At 39.8% G+C, this 15,919-nt stretch overlaps 1 protein-coding gene across 5 annotated transcripts in view; it reads right to left on the reverse strand.

Moving 5' to 3' along the window:
- Positions 1-15,919, reverse strand: part of LOC124629528 (CUGBP Elav-like family member 4) — a 572,069-nt gene that overhangs the window by 351,221 nt on the left and 204,929 nt on the right. The window lies entirely within an intron of this gene.

Genomic DNA, 15,919 nt, shown 5'->3' on the forward strand with positions numbered 1-15,919 from the left:
GTTAAAGCTCTATTTCTTCGTACAAGTAATACCCGCATCCACTTTTCAATTATTTTCAAACAGTCTACGAAGTAGTTCAGTGAAAAATCCACACATTTTACATAGTTATAATTCACAGAAATGCAAGCTCCACTTATCTGTTTTTTTACTCGTCGCCATTTTGAACTCGTCCGCCATTATCCAGTGCATGTTTTTGTATATTTTTACAAGATTTCATAGCAAACTTACGAGCCATTGTTGGCGTGGCATCTTGCTTCAAATTCCACGAACTTACCTGCGAACAACAAGAAAAAAAATATAAGTACTTAAGCCTTCTTAATTGTTGCGCGAAAATAAGATGCTTTTTTTTCATAAATCTCTTGTTTTTTTGTTTTTAACTTTCCTATTTTGTTTCGAACCGTGAAAGGTTTTGTGATCAAAATTGAATTTTGCTTTTATTTAATTTGTCGTAAAAACGTCGATTGAAATGGAAAATATAGGTTTATTAATGTAACAGGAAAAAGAAAATTATGTTTGGTGCTATGAGTAATTTATTAAAAAATAAACAGAGAACTCTTTTTGTGTTTTATAATTTTGATTCAGAATGGAAAATCATTTTAACCTGAATGATATGTTTTATATTTTTATTGACACAATAAACGAGGGATATAAATATTGAATTTAAGGAAAATACGTATAATTATGTTCACAATAAGAGCCTACTTATTTTATTTTAAGAAAACTGTGTCTATCAACAAATATTCACGAAAGAAAGCAATCCTAGTATGGTCTTAATTGTTTTGCACAAACCTCAACCTAGCAGTATTCCTACAAGCTAAATAAACAATAATTATTCATGTAGCTCGTACAGTAATAATTACAATTATAACTGTTGGCAACACTGAATATTTTGCTACACTCTAGTCATTTGTTACGGGCTTATTAGCGCGCTCGGGGAGAGCGCTCAAGATACCTCGTCTAGGGAAACCTATAAGTGTAGTTTGTACTGGATGTGGCTTGGGTTTTGGGCATAATATAAGATATGTAAAAATCTATGTAAAAATATATTAAGGAATAGTAGTTTGGTTTGGTTACAAAAGTACTGCTGCTAAGTTTGATTTTGTTTTTAGTAAAACTAATTAACTTGATTAGACAATATGTCAGGAGTATCTGAAGGAATATAAGAAATATTTGATAGTTGAGCTTCATATTTGGTTATCTCTATGGGTAAAATAAATAGTTATGTCATCCACACACACACAGACAAAAGACATACAATTTAGTATTTTGTATTCTTAAAATATTTTGCAAGAATCAGTGCTGCAAAATTTACACATTAACTGTCTGGAAATTGACGAAAAGTATAAATAAAACAGTGTTTTCCAGACAGTTCCAGTGAAAATAATCCTTGTAAAGATTTTAAATTACTCTCGGCGTGATTGTGAGGAGTTCGCATATCGTTGTAATTGGTCGAGACGGATGCTCGGGAAAGGCGAATTGGTCGGCTGGTAGATATCTACTGCGTTCTATGAAATATTTTGAACATGTATTTACCTATCATTTATTAGATCAAAAAACATACCTGTATAAATAGACCAACAAAGTTTTTATAAAGGATGCTAAAAAACGTCTCAAAAATTTAAAAAAACCCCCGACCCAAAAAAGTACGCAATTATTATGACAAAAGGTTAAAAACGCTAAGCCCTATAAAAAGCAAAAAATAACTTTTAACACTACGTAAGTACCAACTAAAGCATGTCAGACTAAACTAAATTTTGTCGTGTCGGGGGACCGCTCTAATTTATTAGCTTAACGTTAGAAGTAATTATATACTACTACATTATATATACTTCTTATAACTTTTTATAGAATTTTGTTTAGATACGTGTTTTTTTATACGAATGTTGTAATTAAGTAGGTATCATTTGATTAATGTAGTATTTTTAAAGGTAAAAAGCGGTCCCCCGACACGTCAAAATTTAGTTTAGTCTGACATGCTTTAGTTGGTACTTACGTAGTGTTAAAAGTTATTTTTTGCTTTTTATAGGGCTTAGCGTTTTTAACCTTTTGTCATAATAATTGCGTACTTTTTTGGGTCGGGGGTTTTTTTAAATTTATAATTTAATTTTATTTCATGCTTTTTGAAGGAGCTCCTTAATTTTTCCTTCTTTCATTTAATTTCTTTTATTTTAAGATGTGGTCGCTATATGCCATCTCGGCCAAAGGAAGCTGTTTAACAATCCTCATGACAAACTGGCTCTGGGAGAATTGCACAGATTGAGAAACAATAAAGATTAACCTTTGGTCATTTTAGACTTTCAGCAAAAATACATATAAATCGGTTTATCCGTTTCATTCCGGCATTCCAGGGTTTCATCCGCCACATCCTATTTCCAGCATCAGGTTCTAGTCAATTAGAAAAATGAAGAGAGCTAGTCAAGACAAATTCAACGAGCCCAAACTCGATGGGCTTACTAAAAGGCAGTTCAGGGTTACGTCTCCTATCTTCGTGTCCTAACAGCAGACCAGCTCAGTGGTTCCAGAAGACATTAGTGTTTCAAATTTCTGATCCCACATATGCTTGCAAGTAAACTGAGCGTGTAACATTCCTATCACACCTAACAAACGAGCTGATGACCTTGAAGACCTGAACCGATTTCCACCAAACATAGCTAAGAACACTCCCGAATGACATACCTTTCAAACAAAAAAAACCGCATTACAATCGGATCATCCGTTTGGGAGCTACGATGCACACACAGACACGTCAAACTTATAACACCCCGTCGTTTTTGCGTCGGGGGTTAAAAAAGACCAACATTGGCCCCATTTCTGCAAATCAAAGTTGAAAGAACAGGGGTTATGGTCTTACCAAGTAAGCTGAATTCGGCTAGACTGGAAGATTTCAACATAGGATAAGGCTATGAAGATGTTGAAGATAAAAGTCAGTATTGAAACCATTTTATAAAACCACCGTTGCGTATACCTAACTATCAAAAACATTTTTACCTTATTTTTGAATAAATAAATTGACCACTCTACTCCAATAACCGAGACCACAGGAAAATTATAGTTGATTAAAAGTTAATTGCATCTCAATACCTCATTAAGTGCATCAGCAGGTTGTCACGCAAGTTGGAACAATCAATTAATGCTGAAAATAGGTCATACTACCCACAACCATTAAAATATCAGAATTTTGTACAAGTACATTTTGTATATTCAATTTATTTTGTGCAAGATTTATAAGAGCGGGTGTATTTTTATGTAGGTCAGAAAGAGTATATTTTTTATGAAATTACTTGGTTTGCATTTTGTAGTGATTTTTTCACGATTGTCATTGTAATACGTAGTAGGCCCATCGCTCACTGCTCTCGGAAAAGTGTGATTCGATCTACAGGAAACACGAATACATTTTTACATTCAGTTTACTTGGTAGCTTTTAATTCAGGTTCACTTTAAGATAATGTTCCTAAGGATGTACATTTTTCTTAAGCCCGATAAAACTTAGTCTAGAACCTATCGCATACAATCCGAATTAAACTACCAAACATTCCCTCCATTCACAAATCCACAAAGATCCAAGATTCTATAACACCTTCCAAGAAAGTCATAAATAATAAGAATATCTATAAAATATGTATTATTTTGTTAGTGGCACATATATCGTTATTGCTGGTAGCTCCAATTTTGTTTGGCACCGATTCCAATGATATACACAAGTTATGTGTATATCAAGTTATATACAAAAGTCGTGGTGGCCTAGTGGGCAAAGAACCAACCTCTCGAGTATGAGGGCGCGGGTTCGAATCCAGGTCAGGCAAGTACCAATGCAACTTTTCTAAGTTTGTATGTACTTTCTAAGTATATCTTAGACACCAATGGCTGATAAAAAGGTGAAGGAAAACATCTTGAGGAAACCTGGACTATATAGTCTGAAATCACCAACCCGCATTGAGCAAGCGTGGTGATTAATGCTCAATCCTTCTCCGTGAGAGAGGAGGCCTGTGCCCAGCAGTGGGACGATAAAAAGGCTGTAACTGTAACTGTAACACAAGTTATATGTATTTGGTATTTGTGTATCTTGTATTTGCTTGCATCTTGTCGCAATGACGTTGGGAATTTGTGTTTGGGACTCACGGACACTTCGTTTGGCAAACTTAGCGCCTATTCAAGCCCATCGTTTCATGATAAACTAAGCTTGGCACAATTTTTACGACTTGAAACCGTTGGTGTTGAAGTGCTTAGTAAATCGTAAGTCAAAATATTATAATTTTATGTTAACCAATCAGATTTTTTCCAAAACATTTTATGATAAGCTAATCCATTTTTTTAAACCTTTCTAAGTCTAAATCATTATCTTCGACCCAGTGTGCTTGTCTTATATTCCGCCCGAACAGTAATAACTCGAGCATCGTTAGTGCGCTTTGACTCGTCACTTATTATGTTAACCACGGATAACAACGTTCATTAGACTGAACCGCGGACCCCTGGGCAGGTTGTGATTGCTTTACCTTACCATTTTTAGGGTTCCGTGCTGGAAGATGGCTAACAGAACCTGTATACTAAGGCCCAGATATATTTACAGTATGGCGTGGCAAGGTTTCTATATTAATATTAAAAAAGTTGTTCAGTGCGAGTCATAAATATAAAAGAAATACCTATTTTATTATACTATGCATGTGGTTAATCTTATTAAGCAATGGATTCTCAACTCGCACTTGACACTTTTATGAACATATCATCAGAATTCCAATGAAGTCGCAGTATGTGGTGCTTGATGAGAACACAAAGAAAATGAATGAAAATTATTGAAATTGATATCATTAGGATCATTGAAGTTTCTCAGATTGATCTTAGAAAATCTTTATTGATATGTTACCTTTATTAGTTTATTTCTTATAGAATTGTTGACGTAAGTAACGTATTATTTTGATAATATCGATACCCTTTGTACAGTCAGCACCAAAAGTCGATGAACAGAATCAATATGACAAAACACCTGTTCACAATAAAATGCCATAAGTTATCGTCGCAACTAGGAAACAAAATAGACTGTACACCAGAAACTTACAAAAGTCGTTAAACACGAGTATTTCAAAAGTATCTGTGCACTAGTATTCCTAAAGTCGCTGTACCCCATCAATCCAAATGTCGCTGAACATCATTGTATCAAAAGTCACTAAACAGCAGTAAATACAAAATTAGGTTAACAAAGTATATTTTTAATGTTGCCGTGTGTTAATGTACCTTTGACTCTTATGTTGTTCAGCTACTTTTGGGACAGTACTTGCTTGACCTTAATAATGTATGTTAACACGTTAGTATCTATTTCAATAATTTTAATAATTATTTTGGAAATACACTCTTTTGCAAAAAAAGCGGGCACCTATACGAAATCTTAGTTTTAAGGACTTTACGTGTATTTCAAAGGGTTTTAATGATTGTAGTATGTTTCTAGCATCAAAAGGGTTAGCCAAGCATGCGTGAGAGTGTATTCTAAATTTGAATTTTGTACAATTGCTAAGAAATTGGTTAAACCTTGTTTTGGACTAATTGCTGGCAGAAAGTTCGTCGGTGTTTTGAAAAGTTTTTGAAGTGATTTTCAGAAAACTGATAATGCAGTCTTAATTAATGTACCTTTTTGTTAGATCAAAACATTTTTGAAAAACTATGCGTATTTGATAAAATTTTCACCTGCTCTAAATGGGCTATACTGATGATTGATGGCAATGTTAAGAGTTTCGGTATTTTAGTGTAAAGCGTTCTTCTATTTAGATATTATACCCACGTGTTTTAAAATATCGCTTTTTCATAATTAAATACTATTTAGAGGAGTATCAGTACATTGGGCTGCGACAAAACCAATTTAAAGTAAGCAGTGCCGATCACAACTCGTCTCCTTTCGGACTTTAACATTTTTAAAAATCTTGAAATTCTACAAAATACAGAAAATAGCGCATAGATTGTGAGCACGAGGTCTTAAGGTCTCGTAATCACTGATTTTCAAACAACCTCGTCTCTTGGGAAACTCCGTAGACCTCCGAAGATCTATGAGTCTGAGCGTTCAAATACCGTGTTTTCATCCCACTGACATTTTATTAAATAAACTTGCCTGCACCGAGATTTCCTAGCACTTTCCTGCTTAAATCATAACAATAATTGGCTATCTGCTCATTTCTTAAGAAACTTACGTTTGGTTTATACCTTTGAATTCTTGACTCCCTTTCAGCGAAATCATCGTTTAGTAACCCGACCTATGGAGTTATAGAGAGCTTCAACGCGGCAATAATTAGACTTTTTAGATAGCTTAAACCCTCCTCATCATTTTTCATGTGGGTAATTTAAACATTTATCACAAAAATTGGTATTTTGTAATGTCAAAGTACGATAGGAGACGAGTTGCGATCGGCACTGCTTACTTTAAATTGGTTTTGTCGCAGCCCAATGTACTGATACTCCTCTAAATAGTGTTTAATTATGAAAAAGCGATATTTTAAATCACGTGGGTATAATATCTAAACAGAAGAACGCTTTACACTAAAATACCGAAACTCTTAACATTGCCATCAATCATCAGTATAGCCCATTTAGAGCAGGTGAAAATTTTATCAAATACGAATAGTTTTTCAAAAATGTTTTGATCTAAAAAAAAGGTACATTAATTAAGACTGCATTATCAGTTTTCTGAAAATCACTTCAAAAACTTTTCAAAACACCGACGAACTTTCTGCCAGCAATTAGTCCAAAACAAGGTTTAACCAATTTCTTAGCAATTGTACAAAATTCAAATTTAGAATACACTCTCACGCATGCTTGGCTAACCCTTTTGATGCTAGAAACATACTACAATCATTAAAACCCTTTGAAATACACGTAAAGTCCTTAAAACTAAGATTTCGCATAGGTGCCCGCTTTTTTTGCAAAAGAGTGTATTTCCAAAATAATTATTAAAATTATTGAAATAGATACTAACGTGTTAACATACATTATTAAGGTCAAGCAAGTACTGTCCCAAAAGTAGCTGAACAACATAAGAGTCAAAGGTACATTAACACACGGCAACATTAAAAATATACTTTGTTAACCTAATTTTGTATTTACTGCTGTTTAGTGACTTTTGATACAATGATGTTCAGCGACATTTGGATTGATGGTGTACAGCGACTTTAGGAATACTAGTGCACAGATACTTTTGAAATACTCGTGTTTAACGACTTTTGTAAGTTTCTGGTGTACAGTCTATTTTGTTTCCTAGTTGCGACTATAACTTATGGCATTTTATTGTGAACAGGTGTTTTGTCATATTGATTCTGTTCATCGACTTTTGGTGCTGACTGTACATATTTCGCCTTAAATGTTCCCAGTCCATTCAACATAAAGCAATACATCGGACCCCAGAATTCATTGCAACGACATAAAACCTAAATCTGCCACAAATAGCTATATTTAACTTCCCAAAATTAAGCCAAATGACTTGCACTAAAATCTAAGCCACTAATGTAGAGATTCAAGTATTCAAGTAGAGAGACGTTTCTCTTTGGTCTATAGAAGCATTGCGGCGTTGACTTCAAATGTTTTATAGTACGAACGTGAGACCGAGGCTAACTTAACCAGTCGTAAATCTAGCCAGACGATACACCTAGTTTATGTAGACTTTGTTATTTATATACTGGGATTAATGGTGTGGCTTTATGGGGTAAATGGTAGGTACCGATTTTATGGGGCTCGCAATTAGAATGGGTTTTTATGTTTGTTTATTTTAATTAATGACTGAAATTGTTTTTTTTTTTTTTTTTTTGTAAATTGATGGCGGTACAAACTAGCTCTATTGCAGTAAACAGGTTAAATTCTTTAATTTATTTAGTAATTTATATGACCAAAAATTACATCATTTCATGCATTAATTCAATACAATTCTCCGAATGCTTTAAACCCTGAATTTTGTTAAATGCAATAACTATATTCTGAATCAGTTATAATACAATCATCCAAATTCTATCCAAAATTAGTACTGTATTATATCAATGAAATACCTGAATACAGACATCAGGCCAATGTAATTAGGTTTCAAGTTATGTTTAAGTAATTAATACCAGGAATAGCTTTATGTGACACGACGCCACTTAATTAATATTATTTGATATCCTTGATGACACATTATTATTACCTTGTATGTCTCTACCAGACCTCGGGACTATAGAGTCCCGGATTTTTGGGAGGCGAACATGGGGCCGAACCCAACACGCTGAAGCCCTTTTGAGACAACTTTAATGAAATGGTGACACAAAACCGACAATTATCCCTGTATAAACTGTGGTGACCTACCTCTTTCGCCACTTATTGGTACTGGCCGGCTGGTTTGGCAGCTACGTTCGTAAAAATGAAGACTTGTCAAACCAGTCGGCAGTCGGTTTTTTCTCTTTGGTAGGAAGAAAATGTATATTTTTATTGTCTCAATTTATCTTGTAAATATTATGTAAATATATCGATGTAAATACCAAACCCATTTATATTTCTTCCTACATTTGGTGACCCCGTCTGAGCACGACAACAATGTCGATCAGCAAAGCCGACGTTGACGGTGCTGAGACTAGCAAAGTCGGCATCGACGCTGCGGAGGCATGCCGCGTGGGCGTGCGAGTTCCACCGTTTTACCCTGAGAAGCCGGCGCTTTGGTTCGCGCAGATGGACGCGCAATTCGCGCTGGCGAACATCAAAACCGACGAGACGAAATACTTCTACGTCACGGGTCACCTCGACCCGAAATACGCCGACGTCGTCGAAGACATAATCGCCAACCCGCCCGCCAGCGATAAGTATGAAAAGCTCAAGGCCGAGCTCATCAAGAGGCAGTCAGCTTCACGCGAGGAGAAGGTGAAGCAGCTTCTCATGCACGAGGAGCTCGGCGACCGGAAGCCGTCGCAGTTTTACCGGCACCTCCTCAACCTCGCCGGTCCAGGTGTTCCCGAGGAGTTTCTGCGGACGATGTGGACGAGCCGTCTGCCAGCAGGTACGCAGACCATAGTGGCGTCGCAATCCAAGCTGGACTTGGCCGAGCTGGCCGAGTTAGCGGACCGTATCCACGTCATCACCGGTCCCGCGCAGGTGGCATCAACAGCTGCCGTCGCCACTGCACCGTCGTCGTCCACCAGCGGTCTGCACGCCGAGATCGCCGCGCTAAACCGGCAGATGCAGAAGATGGCGCTCAAGCTCGAGAGGTTATCCCGCAACAGAAGCCGTTCCCGTAGTCGCTCACGTCACCGGTCCAGCTCCAGAAGATCGCAGTGCTGGTACCACCAGCGGTTCGGTGATAACGCTAAGAAGTGTATTAAACCGTGCGACTACACAACGTCGGGAAATGCGCGGGGCAATCTGTGATGGCGGCCGATGATTGTCCGAGCGCTGGTCGCCTCTTCGTCACCGACCAAAGGTTGAAGATACAGTTTTTGGTTGACACCGGCAGCGACCTCTGTGTATACCCCCGGTCGGCGATTCCGCGACGATTAGGAAAAACAGAGTATGAACTGCGTGCAGCAAACGGCACTGTGATAAACACTTACGGTTTTGTGAGCTTAACATTAAACCTAGGGTTGCGCCGCGACTTCGCCTGGCGATTTATTGTTGCAGACGTTACAAGGGCGATAATAGGTGTGGATTTTTTGTCTTATTATAATTTGGTTGTCGATTGCAGGAACCAACGCCTCATCGACAACCATACTACGCTCTCCACCCCGGCGTCGCCTGTCCGCCGCTCTGATGATGTGTCTTCGGTGAGGGTGAGTCTCGGTGATTCCGCGTTTACACACATACTGCGGGAATATCCCGACATCACTCGACCTCGCGGCATACACGACACATCCAAACACAATACAGTACACCACATTCGTACTACGCCAGGGCCACCAGTATCTTCATCCCCACGCAGATTAGCACCGGACAAATTAAAAATTGCGAAGGCTGAGTTTGATGACATGTTGCGGTCCGGTATCTGCCGTTTATCCGAGTCACCGTGGTCGTCGCCTCTTCACCTCGTTCCTAAAAAGGGCAATAGATGGCGCCCTTGTGGCGACTACAGGATGCTGAACGCACGCACTGTCCCGGATCAATACCCTATCCGGCACATCCAGGACTTCGCGCACAGCTTGTCTGGCTGTACCATCTTCTCGCAGATTGACCTAGTTAAGGCTTATAACCAGATTCCAGTGCATCCGGATGACATCCCGAAGACTGCGATCACGACTCCGTTCGGGCTTTTCGAATTTCCGTTCATGACGTTCGGGCTTCGAAATGCCGCACAGACGTTTCAGCGCTTCGTGGATGAGATGCTCAGGGGTTTGGACTTTACATACGCATATCTTGACGATTTTTTGGTGTTCTCGAAAGACCAAAAGACGCACGAGCTGCACCTGCGTCAGCTGTTCACCAGACTGCGAGAGTATGGTATGGTCATCAACAGTGCTAAGTGCGTCTTTGGTGCGTCGGAGGTTAATTTTTTAGGGTATCACATCTCTTCCAAAGGGACGAGACCGTTGCCTGCCAAAGTTGAGGCTGTCCAGAATTTTCCTGAGCCAAAAACGGTCAGGGAGCTGCGCAGATTCCTCGGGATGCTAAATTTCTACCGCAGGTTCATCCCGAATGCCGCAGCCTGTCAAGCACCTCTCAACAGCCTGCTCTCCGACTCCGTGAAGGGTTCGCACCCTGTTAATTTCACAGCGGACCAACGTGAGGCGTTCCAGGGCTGCAAGGACAGTCTGTGTCGAGCAGCACTGTTGGCGCATCCTGACTGCACCGCCAAGATGGCGCTGGTCACGGATGCGTCTGACAAGGCTATAGGTGCAGTTCTACAGCAGCGTACCGGAGGAGCATGGGAGCCTCTGGCATTCTTTTCCAGGAAGCTGAGCGACGCGCAGGTTAAGTACTCTCCTTACGACCGTGAACTGCTCGCTATTTACGAGAGCGTGAAGTACTTCAGGCATATGCTGGAGGCTCGTGACTTCGTGATCTACACGGACCACAAACCTCTCACATTCGCCTTCACCTCTCGTAAAGAAAACTGTTCCCCACGACAGTTCCGTCACCTGGACCTGATTGCTCAGTTCACTACTGACATCAGGCACATCTCCGGGAAGGATAATGTCGTGGCGGATACCCTTTCGCGGGTTGAGGAGATTACTCAACCTGTGCCCGTCGAGAGGATCGCTGCAGCACAAGAAGATGACCAGGAGCTGCAGCAGCTGCTCGCCGGGGACAACTCACTGCGTCTGCAGTTGGTTAGCGTCCCAGGTTCACAACAGCAGCTGTACTGCGACCTCAGCAGCGGCACGCCTAGACCTTTTGTACCCAAGGAGCTGCGCAGGTCAATTTTTCTCAGCCTGCACTCCTTGAGTCACCCTGGTACTAAGGCGTCTGCCAGGCTGATTGCAGCCCGCTATGTGTGGCCTGGGGTTAGGAAGGACTGTCGTAACTGGGCTCAGAGTTGTCTGGCTTGCCAGCGCTCTAAAACCACACGGCACGTCTCTGCACCACTGCAGACCTTTAAGTTGCCCCAGGCGAGATTTGCCTTCATCCACATTGACCTCATAGGACCTTTGCCGCTGTGTCAAGGTTTCCGGTATTGTCTCACCGCCGTCGATCGCTTTACGCGATGGCCTGAGGCAATACCCCTGGCAGACATCACTGCAGAAACCGTGGCAAAGGCCTTACTGGGTGGATGGATTGCCCGATTCGGCTGCCCATCGGATATCGTTACCGATAGAGGTAGGCAGTTCGAATCGGCCCTCTTTAAGTGCCTATCCGGCATTGCTGGCTTTCAGCATCGTAGGACCACTGCCTACCATCCAGCCTGCAACGGACTGGTGGAGCGATTCCACCGTCAACTGAAGGCTGCAATCACCTGCCACGCAGGCAGCAGTTGGGTGGAATCTCTTCCACTTGTGCTGTTAGGAGTGCGCAGTGCCTTCAAGGAAGACGTACAGGCTTCCGCTGCCGAGTTAGTGTTCGGCCAGCCACTGCGCCTTCCAGGCGAGTTCTTCGACCCGCGGGTCGAGGAAACGGTCGACATGACCGATTACCTTTCTAGGCTTCGGAGTATTGTCCGGAGTTTGCAGCCAGCACCAGCAGTCAGACACAACAGCCGCTTCAAGACATTTGTCTTCAAGGAGCTGGCTACAGCCACGCACGTGTTCCTTAGGGACTGCACTGCTGGTGGTGGTCTGAAACCGGCATACTCTGGACCTCACAAGGTGCTCGAACGAGGTGACAAGGTGTTCAAACTACTGGTGAACGGTAAACAGGTCACAGTATCGATAGACCGCATCAAGCCGGCCTTCATACTGCGTGACCCTGACACCACAGCACACTCACCACACAACACTATCGCACATAACTCACCACAGTCACCGCTCGACAATAACACTCATCACTACTCACCTGACGCGGATAACCGAGGCTTACCTTCGGCTGACGATGGCGTCATCAGAACGACGCGGTCAGGACGTCGCGTCCACTTCCCAGCTTATTATCGCCCTTGAAGGTCTCTGGGGGGGGGTGATGTGGTGACCTACCTCTTTCGCCACTTATTGGTACTGGCCGGCTGGTTTGGCAGCTACGTTCGTAAAAATGAAGACTTGTCAAACCAGTCGGCAGTCGGTTTTTTCTCTTTGGTAGGAAGAAAATGTATATTTTTATTGTCTCAATTTATCTTGTAAATATTATGTAAATATATCGATGTAAATACCAAACCCATTTATATTTCTTCCTACAAAACTATAGAAATGTACCCAAGGACAATCCCCGGTTCTGTGCTAAACTATTGCTAACTATGGATGAAAACTACTTGGGCTATTGTGATGGGATGCTAGTGGACTAGCAATGGGGAAACTACGGGAACTATGGCACCTGCCGATAACAATGTAATAAATACACGTAAAAATGGCAGGTGGAGACTCGCCAACTCACTTACTGGGCCCCCGGGAATCAGTCGCTAAATCGCAACAAGGGGGCAACAGGTACATACCTCGGCGGACTTTAAACGCAGATCACGCGCTCCCTGTGGGTCCAGCATCACCGGCCCACTCGCCACTTACCACGAGGCACCTACCCTCCGAGCGGGCTGCTAACCCTAATACTAATATTGTAACTCTCTCTACTTGTCTGTCTTTCAGGAAAGAACTTCTGAACCGATTTATATGGAATGATACAAACATGGCCTAGAGCATGAGAAAGGGCGAAAGCTACTTTTCATCCGGGTTCGGATAGTAGCCCTCTCTGAATTCGGATGGCACCTTGACTAACAGCTCATATGATTACACATGGAAATTCATAAGTCTCATACTCTATCAGAGTTGCCCAATTATTATATATTTTTTTATTACATACAAGAAAAATCTGAATACCGGGAAAATTCACTTGTTTACTCAGGTACAAAAATTACTTCCATCACTTTACAATTTCACATTCCAAAAACTCACAGCGTACCAAATAAAATCTCCACCGAACGAGCGTTCCAATAATGTTAACAAAAATAAATTGACCTCTCTGTGAATCGTTTTTAAAATTGCCAGATTCTGCCTACCCAGCACCAGTCGCGGTGTGAAACGAAAAAATCGCCGCCAAAGCCGAAAGCCGACGGCTTCGATTTTATTCACCTTTTTGGACGTCGAATCGACTGGAGCGGTTATTATTGTGTTTTGTAGAGGAAAAGTAATAATGGTGATGCGATGACTGGGCGGTTTTTGTTCGAGTGTATTTTGTACCTTTTTTTCTTGAATGCTAAAGTTACTTGCGAAAAATGTCCCAGGTATGACGTTGTAGTCGTAGGATGATTTGACGTGAATTTTATAGTTCTAAGTGAATTGAAGTTTTAGTAATTCGCAAAACTTACATTTACAGTTATTTAGGTCAGTGGATACAGAACGTAGTTTCAGGTGAGGACGAAATCTAGGCGTTAATATCACCTATCTCTGTTTTTGCCATACACCTTACTTAAAAGCAAAGTCAAGTCAAAAAGGAACCTTTTTTATTATCTTCCAAGTATATCCCAAAAGCGGGTCTCCTAAAGTTTGTATAAATTTCTGAGATGTGATGAATAGGACAATCTCTTTAGTATCCCCTTTTCTTACTTCCTCATAGGGTGTTTTTAGTGAACTGTTGTAAAGTAACCGTGGGTGACCGCTTGCTTTGATTACTAAGTTCTTTTTGTTGTTCCTGGTTTTGTTTTGATAAGGTAAAACAGTGGTAGTGTTAATGATGTTCCATTTGAAACAATGGCTTATGGCATACTACTTATTGGCATAGTACTTTTGGAATTCTCACGACGAAAGGTAATTTTTTAAAATATTTATTTTCTTTTGGTAAAACCAAACTGTAAACCTTTTATTTTTGGTCAACTTAATTGTGTAAGATCCTATTGGATATAAAATAATATTAATCTGTTCATAAAATATCTCCCTTCACATCAAAGACTTCCAGCACAAGTATTATCGACAGAAAATCTAACGATTTGAAGTGGGTGATTGTAACTAGCTTATTTCTACTGAATTGACTAGACTAGCCTAACATCCTTTGTAGATCAACACAACTGTGCTTACAACATGTAAGTACCTAAGACCTTCTGGCTAAGCTGCTTTGTATTTCGTCTTCAAAGGTACCTTACGTCTATCGGAGACAAATAAATTGAACGTTTCGAGATCATAAGGTGGAATAGGATCTGAAAATCTCAATAGAGCCTTTGCGTAATGCTTGAAATAGATTTTGAATTTTTGGAATAGTATATCTTTGAACAGTGCCTATATTTTTCCGGTTAATTCAGTCAGTAGTCAGTAGTTTTGTCTTTTTTAAGGTCTCTATATCTTGTAACAAACGACCAGCAAAGCTCAAGGTGTTCATAACCAAAAAAACAGTAAAACCTCAACCTCCAAACTCAAACTCCGACCATAAAGGTTCATTGTAAACTCTACGGTATAAAAATTTTCATAATGCTGCTGGCAGCTGATGCAATATTAAATTTTAAATATCGAACGCTTGTGTCGCCCGACATTCAATTTGCCGCGAAATCTCTGTTCGAAGCCGTTGAACACACGACACTAAAAATAACGTTTTTGATGGCGGTTGCAGGCGGGCGATTTAAAAGATCGTAATGTAGTTAATGGCGTTATAAGGTTTTACTATTGTCTTGCGTGGCGGTTATTTGATCCAGATATAGGATACGTGCTTTATTTCTTGAGCGATATTGTTTTAAGGATGGTTCTGTTAAATTAATTTGTTATGGATTCATGTGTGTGCTTTATAACGACGTAAAGCAATCATGATTACAATTTATAGGGGTGTAAAATATACATGATATTCAAATTGTAATTTTCTTAATAATTTTGAACATACTACACGAGAGGTAAAAATAAATTGCAGAAAAAAATATTAATATACTAATTTAAAATATTAACCTTAAAATAGCTCTCAAAACTTTCAAGAATTGATTTATTCAATCGCTCGATTTGTTTAAAATCCCTTTAAGTTTCACAATACGTAAATATAAAATCAAAGAGCATTTTTCTCGTAAACCACATAAAAGAGAGCACTGATCAAAATTCAAAAGAATTTTCCTCCAATACAGATATTGTGGAAATACCTCATATTAAAATGTAATAAAATTCTCCGTCGCTAATATAATTCTGTGGCGTGGACTGGGCCTAACGTTGTCAGCACATACGCTTGTCAATTCGTGTTCAATTCCAATATTTATTTACATATTTAACTGAAAAGCGATTATTGGTCTGACAATTTGTTGATAGTTTGACGAATATCATGTTATGGTAAATTTTTGTCTATGTTTTTAAACTCGATAAAATGATCGGTATATACGAGAATAAATATAAGAAATAAAATTTAAAACAATTTAATAAATAGACATCATAAAAATCCCGGTCACACGCCCTCAAAC

Source organism: Helicoverpa zea, chromosome 4 (assembly GCF_022581195.2).
Source record: "Helicoverpa zea isolate HzStark_Cry1AcR chromosome 4, ilHelZeax1.1, whole genome shotgun sequence".
NCBI lineage: Eukaryota > Metazoa > Arthropoda > Insecta > Lepidoptera > Noctuidae > Helicoverpa > Helicoverpa zea.